Consider the following 13,955-nt stretch of genomic DNA (forward strand, 5'->3'; position numbering starts at 1 on the left):
GAATGGACAGAAACTTGGTAATAAGCTAGAGAGAAGGAAGGTTAGTGAAGGGAGGAGAAACAATGAAAGGGAACTTGGATGCGGTGGGCAGAAGAGCAGGTTTCTGGAGCCTACAATGAAGGATGATAAGAAAAAATAAAGTTTAAAAAAGTTACAAAGTTTAAAATAGTTTAAAAATTAAAAAGCAAAGTTAAAAAAATAAATATTTTTATAGTGGCATGGAAGATTTTAAAATGATGGAGGTTTTTTATTTCAAAATTCAAGTTGTTTGAATTTCTCCCCCATTCTCCAAACAACAGTAAGACCTGCTTGTGTAAGTGGTTTTGGGGGACACCACAGAGAGGGGCGAGCTCTGCAGTTAGGTTGGCCAGGAGCAGAATGCTGGTGTGGAAGGCAAGACAGAAGAGAGTTCAACAGTTTCATGAAAACAGAAACTCAAAGCCAGAAATTATCTTAAAATGGTTAGTGTGGTAGGCAGAAAAATGTTCCCCCCCAATATGTCTATGTCCTTATCCCCAGAACATAGGAAGAGGTCAGATTCCCTGGCAAAGGGGGCCTATGGTTGCAGATGTGGTTAAGGTTGCTAACCAGTTGACTCTAAGAGAGACCAGCTGGATTATAGATTTGGGCCCAGTGTAATCACCAGGGTCGTTAAAGGAGGAAGAAAGAGGCAGAAGAGGGGAGAGAGGAGAGGAGATCTGACCACAGGTTCAGAGTCAGAGGCACACAACCATGCTGACCTTGAGAATGAGAAAAGAGGTCACAGGCCAAGAGACGCAGGTGGTCTCTGGAATCCAGAAAAGTCAGATACAGGTTCCCCTGAGGCCTTCAGAAAGAGCCGTGCCAACACTTTGACTTCAGCAGGCTTCTGCATTCAAGAAAACTACAAGTTTAAATTTGCGTTGTTTAGTAGAGACTTTTTCTTTTCTCTTCCTACTACCATGACGTTTGGGGATACTTGTTACAACAGCAACAGAAAGTGAATAGAGTAAGCTCCTTGAAATGTTCAGAAATTGCAGATAACACTGGACTGTCCACTTTGATGTGGGATTGGGCTTATGTGAAAATCAAAAGGACAGTGTGACCTTTGCTAACATCTGCTTTTCTCATTTTAGGAAGAGAACAGTAAGTCAAAACCTCTGTTGTTATTATTTTAGACAAGTGTCTCTTAAAACTTTATGTAACCCTGTGCCTTAGGACCCTAAGAGAGTCTCTTCTTAGAAGAACATGGATTCAGAGAGATAGTGTCTTACATCTGAGTCCCACAGTGGTCTCTTATTGGCAATGAGAGCTTGGGCATATCAGTTACCCTCTTTAAGCCACAGGATCTTCATTTGCAAAAGGAAGATAAGAATAAGGATTGTTTGGGTGATTAACTTGTACACACACACACACACACACACACACATACATATATGTACAACATTTAATACAGTGACTAGCACATACTAGGCACTCAACAAATTCCTGTTATGGATTTTTAAATGCATATATAAAAGGAGGAGAAATTTGCAGGAAATTGTGGGAAAACTAAGTTCATGGCCCCAAAAAGGGCCATCTCTCAATGGGCTCTGATCAGTCAGTCCCCAGTGGTGGGCTAATAAGCAGAGACTATAGCACTTGGGGATTTATGTTAAACATAAAAAGGAAGGTATTTAAACATAATTATTAAACATCAGGTACGTTTATACTTTTGGCTGGATCATCTTATCTGGAGAGATTTAATAAGCAGAGAGTCTCCACTGTTCTAGAGATGGGCATGCAGGAAAATGATGTGGGTGGGTGGGCCATTCTCACCCACCCAAGATCACATGACTGAGTACTCATGGAATTAACACCTCTTGTATGTTATTACAGATGGGCTGTCCTCCCATGATTATTGTCAGCTGTGTCATCAGTTCAAGGAGACATCACATGGGTCACACTGGAATATTAGAAAGAAAATCTCATTTAAATTTTAGATAGCTCTAACATGAAATAAAGTCATTATTTTATGCCTAAAAAAATCTAAGGAGCAGAGAGTAAAGACACTCTTCATTGGGCAACTAAGAGAAAACCTGAAACAGGTTAGATTGTCAGAACACAAAGCTGTATTCACACCTCTTCATTTCTGTATTTTTACAGCCAATACACCAGATCTCATGGATAAGTCACAAATCTGCCCTTAAAGAATGTGATGTAGAAACACGTGGAGTAGTAGTTGACAAAATGGAACAAGAACACCTTCATGGCTGGGTTGTTCTCATAGTCAGTCTGGTCCTTGGGAGCTCTGCAGCTAGAATAAAGAAAAGGTAAGTCTGTAAAACTGTGAACGGCTTTGAGACCCTAATCAAAGCCACGGACACATGAGTTAACACATTTAATATGTGTGTGTGTGTGTATATATATATATATATACATATATACACACATACACACACACAATTCACACTGTTTTCATACCAGCTGTTTTGAATTTCTTAACATATCCACTATGTTAATTCCAACTGTACACACTGTTGTAAGAGTTTCTCCCACTAAGAAAGTGATATCCCACAAGGCAAAAAAAAAAAAAAGTCACCTGTTCCTTAAAATTTATAAGCACAACAGTATCCAATGGGAAAGAACTGTCCTCTGTTAGGTGTAATTTGAAAGAAAGCTACTTCTAAACATCCTGCTAGATAATATTCTCTTGTCTCCCTGAAAGGCAGTAAGGTAGGACTATTGAAGAAGACAAACAAAACACGGGGCAACTTGCTAGAAGCATTTGGGGAACATAAAACGGGTCATCCTCCTAGTTCAGAATTTGAATTGGTCTTAGTATTTTCAGAAGATGACCACTGAGCAGACCACTGGGAGGACCACCCAGCCACATGCAATGTGTTGGAAGCACTTAACTTAGGCCGCTAAGCCGCTGGGTGGGATACAAGCCAGAGAGAAGAAACATTTATTATAGAAGCTGCAGCTGATGAGAATGGAGTTACACTAACAGGAACAGCATGGGGGGAAGACACATAACAGTGTGATTACTTGTCCTCTCCGTAACGCGCAAGCAAATCTGCCACTGGAACCACGACCCTCTTCCACTTATTTGCAATACAGAGACTATTTACTTTCAACAACAGGGTACATTATCTAATGTAATTGAAATTATTATTAAGCACTGACATATTTACACAGAGCTTGGACATTCTAAAGCTTCCTTTGTCCCTTTTACTAATGCAAAAATGGAGCTAATTCACTTCTCATATAGGCTAGAGAAAATAGGTTTGCAGTTGAAGTTAACTAAAGACTGTAATGTACTGCAATTGAAGTGCCTAAAAGATAGTCTCTGTTTTGACCTGGTTCTAAAACTGGTGTAGAAATTATCTCAGCTGCAGGAGGAGCTTACCAGAGTCAGTCATCATGATTGCCACTTTCTCATATATGGCGTTCAGGGTCACCATGATGATAAAACTGATATGGGAAGCAGTGATGGGCGTGGCCCACCTGCACAGTCAGGTACTTTTGGATTGGGTCTGTTCCATTCAGGTTCTTGGGAAGTTTTGCAGGAAATACAATGAACACTGAAAGTCCGTAGACAATGATCCCAATAACTGAAACAATGGTTAACAGGACCTGACAACCCAAGAACCCAGCAGCATGAGACTCACTAATGATCGTATTTTTACACAGAAAACTTGCCCCCAACCCAGCTTAAACAGAAAACATGCATGTGTTGTAAACTTCACATAAACGTGAGAAGTGATATAAATCGCACGTAAATGCCATAAGAGACGTGAATATCAGTCATGTTAAATTTTAGGGGAGGAGGAATGAAAGATGTCAAAAAGAATGAGTGCATCCACTAATGTAACACGCTGGCAGCAGGAGCAGCTGTGTGCAGGGCATAGGGAATATATGGGAACTCCACTTTCTGTGAATTTTTCTGTAAACCTAAAACTGCACTAAAGAAGGAAGCCTGTTAAGTATATTTTAATGGGTGAAAATGGGGTAACTGGTGGCATGATCTTTTGGAGGGAAGTCTGTGATAGCAGAACAAATGAAAGTAGCCCTTCTACATCTGTAGAATTACTTAGGTTATGAACTAGTTGTAACCCATGAAGGGGATATGCTTCCTTTCAAGGGAGAACCTATCACTGATTCAGGGGTCAGCAGGTGCTAGCTGTCGTCTTCATTCTGAATAGGACCAGTGAAGCTGTGGACATGCCCTGAGGGAAATAGTGGGAGTGACAGCAGGTCTCTGCTGATGAAAGCTTCACATGCTTTTCATACTCCTTGAGATCTTGAAATGGCAGGTATTCCTACTCCCTGCATTTGCACAAGATTCATGTCCCTAATCCACAGTAGTTTTGACTGTGTGGACCCAAGGGCAGCGGGGGTGTCTGAAGCAAAATTTGCACGTGGCTAATAGGGTTTCAGTTCCTCACTAGGCAGGTTTTTTTTCTGGCCACTGAAGAATGAACATTAAAGATCCCATTTTTAAACAGTTTTCCTTCCATCTACCTTCTTGGTCATAGTCCAGAAGCATGTACTCAGTGTCCCTGGCTGCTCCTGATGGGTGCCCCAGACAGAAAGCTACAAAGAATGTGAATTTCAGGACTAAGTGAACCACATCATGTTATTTACAGTAATAGCAGGCGGCTGGCTTGCACCTGCATGGGAGAGCAGAGGGAGTGTTTACAAGCCCCTCCTGGAGCCACACTCCTGCATCTGGATCCCAGCTCTGATGCTAGCTGTGGGGCCTTGTGCAAATTTCTTAACCTCTAGGGGCTTCAATCTCCTCACCCATATAATGGGGAGATAATAATAGCAATTTATAGGACTATTGTGATGAGTCAATTATTTACTAATTGTGAAAACAATTGGAACATTAACCGCAGGCATGTGAAAAACTCTACCTAAGTATAAGCTATGAATATGGTGACCAAAGTCTTAAAAAGGTGTTTTTTCTTAGTTTTTAAGCCATCAGTTTGTAGAGAAAGCATTTTATTTTCTCCTCTACTCTCTTTCATCATCCTTTTCTTCACAGTTAAGTCTTCATGCTTGTGAAAGGAATAACTTTTTGGTGTGTTTGTGATTAAATGTGAAAATTAGTTAAGGCTGAGAAAAATGTATTATAGAAGGTATATTAAGCCTTCCTCTCTTGTACAGCTCATATAGGCCATTTAAATAGTATGCATTTTTTAAAAGTCTCCATAGTAATTTTTTAATTATGTATTAAGTAAACATAATAGTTAAGAATGCGTAAATACTTACTATTGCTTCAGCACACATCTATTTTTCAAAATCCTCACAATCACCCTGTGGGGAAGGTAATATTATATCTCTTTTACAGATGTGGAAATAGAGCCACATGGAGATGTTGCAATTTGCCCCAAATGAAGCAACTATTAAGTGAAAGTACTGAAATACTCAAAGAGCCCAAAGACACACTAACTGTATAGCACTGTCTCCTACATGGTCTGTAAAATCAATTCTAATTCATTTCAGAACTTTTACAAACTTGACACATTTCCATTTTTCTTCCAAGCACTTAATGGGTTCACTATTTCTTAAGAAACAGGAAAGCTTTCCGTTCTCCTTCCTCAAGTTTCTTCTTATTTATCATCTTTTCTGATCATAAATTTAACATTTGCTCATTAAAGAAAATTTGAAAGTACTCAGTAGTGGACAGAACTGCTGTCCTGGATCTGTCCCCAGTCTTAGAAGAGGACCCAGAACTTGCTTTAGGATAAATAACCTCCCTTTTGTTTTTAGTCCTGTGATTTAACCTCGATTGACCCACTCTTTCTGAAGCATCAGAAGTAGATCTCAGTTGGTTTAAGACAAATAATACCCCTCATTGTATTGGCCTTGCACATGATTGGAGAATTGGCAAATAACCCAGGAAGAGCCACTATTATGTGAGGAGATACATGCTGGTGCCCATGTGAAACATAAGCTTCTTCTATCAAGAGAGGAAGCTGCCAAAAGAGACCTGTCTTGGTTTGGATGGATGATCTGGGATACTGCGTGCCTAGAAGCATCATGCTGAGACATCTTTGGACACAGAATGAAGACAGGACAAAAGCAGCCCTTGACATCATCTGGGCTAGAGTATCTCTCCTTGACTGAAGCCAGACCTCAGACCTGAGGTTTTCATTTACAGGAACCAATAAATCCCATGGATCCCCATTTCTTGGTTGTTGTTTAAACACATTGGAGATTGATTTTGTCACCTACAATCAAAAGACTCCAACTCTGAAAATGAATAAAAAATAAAATAAGAATAATGCTTCAACCTATAGACATAATTCCTTCAGAATGGTGCATTGTTTGTATATTACAAATCATTTTATATATTAATTTAATTCTCCAATCTATCATAAGCGCAACACTTTGACATGTCATAAAATATTTTCATGGACACACTTTTTCATGACTGCATACTATTCTACTTTGTGAAGAGTTGGAAGAATATTTTGGCTGAGATTTTATATATATATATACACATATAAAAGTATGTCTGTGACTTGCATCCATACTGACTTTTCCCTGCCATTTTGAAATAATTCCTGATTAAAAGTTTTTCAAAGCTGAATTAGTGGATTAAAACATATGAATATTTTTGACTCTTGATATCAACTGCCAGACTGCTTTCTAAGAAGGCTTGAGGAGTACACCAGAAATTAACACAGCATTGTAAATCAACCATACTTCACAAAAATTATCCAGTAACCTAGGCATGGGATTGGTGATCACTGGCAATTCATCCTCATAAACAGAGTTGTGTCACTTGAGAAGTGGAAAACTATTTCATTTTGATGTGCACTGAGTGAATTACCATTGAAGTGTGACATCTATTTTTTCTTTTGCGAATGTGTGTTCATCTTCTCTGCCTTCTATGCTTCTGAGATATTTTGATGTTACCTTTGAAGTGATCTGAACTCTCTATGTATTGAAGGAATTAGCCCCTTGTCGGATTTGTAAGCAAATAACATTCTCTGGTGTTTTGTTTAAAATTAGGATGCTCTGATGCATGGAAATCTTTGTATAATTTCCTCTGATACTTACTGTCCATCTAGAGGTTGTATACTCATCCATATTTATTTGTAGTTTTTTTTCTAATTGTGTTACTTTTTAAATGTTTCTGGAATTTATCACAATATATGGTTCACTGTATGATTTCAATCTTTTCTTTTCCCCCAAGTAGCTAACAAGTGTTTCATTCACTGAATAACCTTTATTTATCTCCCTGATTTGTAATGCCTTCCATCTCTTATATTAAATTATTATTGATATCAGAGCCCATATCTGGACTTCCTGCCTTATTTTATAATCTGGCTATTCTTGAACTAGTAAAACTCTCATTATCTTATTAATTTTTATATTACTAATATGATTTTATTCACAATAAACCCAAATCAATTTTATAACTTCTGATATTTTGGAGATATGATCTTTTAATCTAGAATCATGTGATTAAAGCACCTTTTATATCTTTCAGTAGTTTTTACTTTTATTTTTTGATAGTTCCTACTATCCTTTTGTTAGGCTATTCTTAGACATTTTACCTAGGTTGTTACACTTGGAAAATTTTAGAAATTTAATGCCTCCATCTGGTCTCTTAATCAGACCCTGGAGAATCCTAAACCACTGATCTGATTTGAACAAATGAGGTGAAAAGAATTGGGGGAAGCACTGTGAGCAGAAGAGACTGTGGAACCTCCAGAGCGGCGCCCTGCATTGGCTCAGATGTTCTCTGGAAAAAGTTTCCTCTATGAGACTACATAGTTCCCAGCTTGACTTTCAGATTTCTCAGCATTTCACATTAGATTTTAAAAGTCTGTGGCAGGTTCTTACCCAGAAAAAGAGCACTTGCGCAAAGGGTTATATGTATACACTTTCCCCAGGTGGTAAAGGGAACACGCTCTTCTTCCTAATTAAAAAAACAAGTTTAGTCAATCAAGGGATTACACCAATGAAATGATATTTCTCCTAACTGGTCAGTAAATCCTAAACATAATATAAAAAAAAATTTCAGACATAGCCTCCTTGTTTGTAAATGCATGGGTTTTTTCCTGTTTTTTTTCCTTTTCTTTTCTGTTAACGATGTCAAACACACAACAAAATATGTACAGTGTTCGTTTTAATACTATTTTTTGAAAATGCACATGTGAACAGTAAACTGTTTCCCTGCCATGGTCTGAGCACCTGATGAGGCCAAGATTTAAAGCTCTATTCCTTAGCTTGCCTTTGATTTCAGAAGTGAAGGTAGTGACAGCTTAGGGTCTGTGCAGGACAGAAAGAATCACAGTTGTCTGCAGCTAACTGGTGTCCACTGTGTGTTTCTTGGTTGAGATTTATGTGTTAATTAGCTACAACTATGAAGTTTAAGAGTTTCCATTTTAGAGTTTATATTTAGAATTTTTTAAGAGATGAAATCAGCAAGAATCAAGATTTAACTGGATTATAAAACCAGATATAGTATAATAATAGCTGTAACTAAGTACATGGCCCTTCCTCTGTGCCAGGAAGCCTTCCAAGTAGATTCTATACATTACTTCGACCCGTCCTTACCACTGTCATGAAGAAGCAACTCTCTTATTCTTATTTTATAGGAAACTATGGCACAGAGAAGTTAAGTTGTCCAAGATCACTCAGGAAGCAAGCTGCTGTGTTCAAATATGAATTTAGGCAACTTCATTCGCAAGATCTCACTACCACAACGCTGGCCTCTCTAAACAATGGAGCATGCTTTCTCAAGTAAAGTAAAATACTTCAAATAAAAAACTAAAAAAAAATAAGGCAATTTTTTAAATAAGGAAGAATGATAAAGTTAAATGAGTCTTCATCTTCAATTTTTCAACAAGCATGTCCCAATGAAAATTTAAACTTATTAGCTTGCAAAATTAAATTTAAACTTGGCAGTTTAAATGACCAAAAAACTTCTCTTCAGTATTTTTTGTATGCTGCCAATATGATAAGTTTTTGTTTTTCAGGACTCAAAAGCATTATGAACATCTAATTTTGTCTAAGATTCAGCTTTCATCTCTGAATGTACAGTCTTTCACCAACATATGCTTTTACCCCCATCTTCAGTTGTAAACAATGGGAACTATTCATAATGGGGATTATTAGAAGCTTATTACATTGTAAAAGACAAATGTCACTTTCTATTGGTAGCTGAACCTCATTTTTTTCCATTTATAAAAAGAGGAGTTTGACCTGCTCCCTCCATATCTTTTCAGTGCCAACATTCTGTAGATCTGTGATTCAATTTATTAAATCTATATTTGGAGACATTTTCAGATACTCCTAGTAAAAGCATTTTTTTCCCAAGAGTTATTCATTCTCACAACCTACTGTCCTGCTGCTGCTGACTGCAAGCACCATCAGCTCTAAATTATCTCAGCTGATGGAAAGAAGCAATAATACAAATGACTCAAAAATCATCTTTTCATAGCTCTGGAATGTTGATACAAAGATATACAGTTTTATTTTTTTAATTTTGCAGCAGGAGTGGCAGCAATAAATTTACATTTCCAGTTATGTAAAATGACTAGCTCAAACACTGCTCAAACACTGATGGCACCTCAACAAATGTTTCCCTGCTTCTTCTACCCTTTCTCTGACTTTAGGATGAGAGCCATGCTGCTTTGTGCACATCCCAGTAGGAAGGGGGAGCAGTGACCGGGACTTAGTTCAAGACAAAGGGGCACCTAGTCTATGATGAAAAGGAGGCCACAATAATGAAGGCGCATTTAAAAAAATGGGAGTCAACTATAAAAACCAATTTGTCTTTCCTTCTACATCTATGTCATTGCAGCTAATTTATATTTTGCATTTTTTATTGGTGTCATGAAAGGATACAAATCAATGCCTCTTTTCATATACACTTATACCAGTCTTTTTCTTTTCCCCCTTTTTACTGTTATTATGAAGGAAGGACCTCACTTCTCTTCTGTGTCCACCATTCCAGGCAGTGCTCCTTCAACTTGGCTGCACATTAGAATAACCAGAGGAGCTTTAAAAACTTCCCTATGCCAGAATGCGCCCCCAGGCCACTAAGTACAATCAGAGTTTGCAGTGATGGAACCCAGGCACCAACATTTTTTAAGGTCCCCTGGTGATTCCAACACGCAGCCAAGGCTGACAAGTCCAGAAGTAAACAGAATAAAGTGCATCTAAACAGCGCCCGCTTTTCCTGGGTAATCTCATCTATCTCCACGTGGGGACACCTCGCCTCCTATTCTGGCCAGACTTGTTCTTCCTGCTCAACCGTCTCCCATTTGTACTCAAGTTCTGCCTGGCACCGCTTCCAGAACTCCAAAAGTAAGGTGACTAACAGAGAGACAGAACAGCAGAATGTGGATCTTCAGTGATGCCTGATGCTTCAGAAATCTGTACTTAATATTTATTACACTTAACACTTTGGTAAATGGTTAATAAAATCACATTTTATTTATAGGCGATACTAAAGAAAAAAATGAGTTAATACCTTTTGTTTAAGAAAAAAGAAAATGTAGATAATTTATTGAACGTTTGGAAACAGACTAGCTCTCTAGCTCAAGGGAAAGGTATTAACGTGATGGTCAGAGGCAGGTGACTGTATCTGATGCTAAAGTACCTGCTACCAGCACATTATGCCCACTAAAAACACAAATATCGGGGGGAAGGGTGGGTATAGCTCAGTGATAGAGCACGTGCTAAGCATGTACAAGGTCCTGGGTTCAAGCCCCATTACCTCCATTAAAAAAAAAGTAAAAAAAAAGCACAAGTAACTGTCACAATTTAAAAGCACTGCACGGTTCACCATCCAAGCCTTCTCCTCACATCCCTCTGTCTCTTCTGTCCGAAGGACCTGAGGGTGGGGAAGGGGATGAGAATGCTTTAGTAGCCCCTGCATTTCTATTTTCCACCACCCCAGTCACACAAACTTAAAATAATATTCTTAAATATGGAAAACTGCCATTTTTCTCAATCATCGGTAATGTAATTTTTAGAAATCGTCATTGTGTTTTAAGACTCGTAACTTTAAATAGTAGACAAAAACAACATGAAATGTTAATTGAAAATGTGGCTTCAGGGTGAATCCCCTAAGCCCTTCTTCCCACCAGACTGTTACCCCTAGGCCCCAACTCTAGAGAAATTGCAGAATAACCACTGTGTCCTCCACCATTGTACCTGAGTCTCTACAATGCTCTGAGAATAAAGAGGAAAAAGACACAGTCCCTGCTTCCGGGAGCTCCTAGGTGCACAGGACTCATTGTGAAATGATGGCTGAGGAGGCGTGTTAAGAGGGCTTGGATAACAGTCAGCAGAGGGTGCTCGGGGCAGGGAGCCGGAACTGTAGCCAAGGCTCTCCCAGAGGAGAGAACCACTGTGGTGAGCTCTGAGATGCCCTAGAATTGATCAGGTGAACTTATAATGTTAAGGCCATTTCTCCCTGGGGAGCTGCACATGCAAAGGAGGGAGGCCAAAGAGAGCCAGGTCCCTTCCAGGAACTGCAAGTAGTCTAGAAGCGAGCACAGGGTGTGGGAGGCAGGTGAGGCAACCAGGTGGAGAGATCACAGGGGCACATCACAAAGGACTCTGTGTGCCTCCAAGGTAGAGGAGACATGCAAAGTGATCTAGAAAGAGACAAGATAGAGGCAGGGAGGACTATTGGCAGGTTCATGTGAAGGCCTGCTGAGGCCCTGCCAGGAGGAGAGAGAAGAAAACATTTCAGCAGGTGGACGGATTGGCCACAGGTGTGATGGAAGGGCAGGAAGAGGTCAAAGATGCCGGCCAGCTTTCTGGCTTTGGCAGTGTCTAAATTATAGTGCCATTCCCTGAAATAAGAAGGGCAAGAACCTCCTAGAGGAAAACATAGGCAAAACATTATCTGACATACATTTCAAAAATTTTCTCCTAGAAGAAATAAAAGCAAGAATAAACAAATGGGACCTAATGAAACTTACAAGCTTCTTCAGAGCAAAGGAAACCAGAAATAAAACAAGAAGAAAACCTACGGAATGGGAGAAAATTTTTGCAAGTGAAACCGACAAAGGCTTGATCTCCAAAATATATAAGCAGCTCATACAACTCAATAAGAGAAAAATAAACAACCCAATCCAAAAGTGGGCAGAAGACCTAAACAAGCAATTCTCCAAGGAAGACATTCAAATGATCAAAAAGCACATGAAAAAATGCTCAATATCACTAATCATCAGAGAAATGCAAATCAAAACTACAATGAGGTATCACCTCACACCAGTCAGAATGGCCGTCATTCAAAAATCCACAAATGACAAATGCTGGAGAGGCTGTGGAGAAAGGGGGACCCTCCTACACTGCTGGTGGGAATGCAGTTTGGTGCAGCCACTGTGGAAAACAGTGTGGAGAGTCCTCAAAAGACTAGGAATAGACTTACCATATGACCCAGGAATTCTGCTCCTGGGCTTGAATCCAGAAGGAAATCTACTTCAGGATGACACCTGCACTCCAATGTTCATAGCAGCACTATTTACAATAGCCAAAACATGGAAACAGCCTAAATGTCCATCAACAGGTGACTGGATAAAAAAGATGTGGTATATTTATACAATGGAATACTACTCAGCCATAAAAACCGACAACATAATATCATTTGCAGCAACATGGATGCTCCTGGAGAATGTCATTCTAAGTGAAGTAAGCCAGAAAGAGAAAGAAAAATACCATATGAGATCGCTATTATGTGGAATCTAAAAAACAAAAACAAACAAACAAACAAAAACAAAGCATAAATACAGGACAGAAATAGACTCATGGACAGAGAATACAGACTTGTGTTTACCAGGGGGTTAGACGGTGGAAAGGGATAGACTGGGATTTCAAAATTGTAGACTAGATAAACGACATTACACTGTATAGCACAGGGAAATATACACAAAATGTTATGATAAATCACAGAGAAAAATTGTGCCAATGAGTGTGTATATGTCCATGAATGACTGAAAAATTGTGCTGAACACTGGAATTTGACACAACATTGTAAAATGATTATAAATGAATAAAAAATGTTAAAAAAAAAAAGAAGGGCAGGAAGAGGGGCAAGTCATGAGAGGAGACAACTGATTCAGTTCTGGCTGAGTTCCTGTGGGCTCCAGGAGAGATGTGCAGTAGGAAAATAAAACTCTAGAAATCGGGAGAAAGTTCTAGGCTGAGCCAAGTAGTTTTACTGTTTCAAGAGGCTAATGGGTGTGAGTGGACAAGCTCACAAGAAGTGTATAGGGATAGCTCTCACCCTCCTGCATATGGGATGCATTTGGGAGCCTTTAAAAAATAGTGCACCACAGCCTGGAGTGGGGCCTTTGTACTGTTTATTATTTTTTAAATACTTCTTTTCTTTTTGTGGGGAGTATTGAGCATTATTTATTTTAATGGAGGTACTGGGAATTGAACCCAGGACCTCTTGCATGCTAAGCACGTGCTCTACCACTGAGCCGTACCCTCCCCACATTTTTTTGTTTTTAGACACTAGCTCTACCGAGCAGTCAGGGTTGAGAATCAACCTGCAGAGAGCAGAGAGCCTTGGGGTTAGAGAACAAGGAGAAGCTGCCCAGAGCCCTGTAGACCCCACCAGGGGCAGCCGGAGACGCAGGGAGCCTCAGAAGTGCTGTGAGGAATGTGAACTCAACACTCCCCAATGGCAAAGATGACAAACATGTTTCAAGCACCCACTTCCCAGCAGTGTTTGTTCTGACTTTACTAGTTTTCCAGTAATACTGAGTGAGAATAGAAATTATCTGGACACAGGGATCAAATTCAAATGCTGATTATGACCATTATTAGCTGCGTGATTACTGATTAAAAGTTACTCGTCTGCCACGTGTAAAACGGGGGACCAAGCACCGTGCTTGTGGGCTGATGTGAGCGTAATGAAATGACATCTATAAAGGCGCTCCTGACTCTCAGAAGTAATTGCTACTATTGTCCCCAACTGGGACACCAAGAAACAGAGGCACAGA

The 13,955-nt window shown here is 39.4% G+C and overlaps 1 long non-coding RNA gene across 1 annotated transcript in view; it reads right to left on the reverse strand.

The window, feature by feature from the left end:
• Window positions 1-1,829: 1,829 nt before the first annotated feature.
• The window catches only part of LOC140695043 (uncharacterized), a 37,006-nt gene continuing 24,880 nt past the window's right edge, over window positions 1,830-13,955 (reverse strand). The window contains exons 4-5 of the long non-coding RNA XR_012070734.1: window positions 2,101-2,275; window positions 1,830-1,924 (exon numbers count right to left, since the gene is read on the reverse strand). This is a non-coding gene — a long non-coding RNA (uncharacterized lncRNA). The remainder of the gene's footprint in view (window positions 1,925-2,100; window positions 2,276-13,955) is intronic.

This window comes from Vicugna pacos, unplaced genomic scaffold, assembly GCF_048564905.1.
Source record: "Vicugna pacos unplaced genomic scaffold, VicPac4 scaffold_125, whole genome shotgun sequence".
Classification (NCBI taxonomy): domain Eukaryota; kingdom Metazoa; phylum Chordata; class Mammalia; order Artiodactyla; family Camelidae; genus Vicugna; species Vicugna pacos.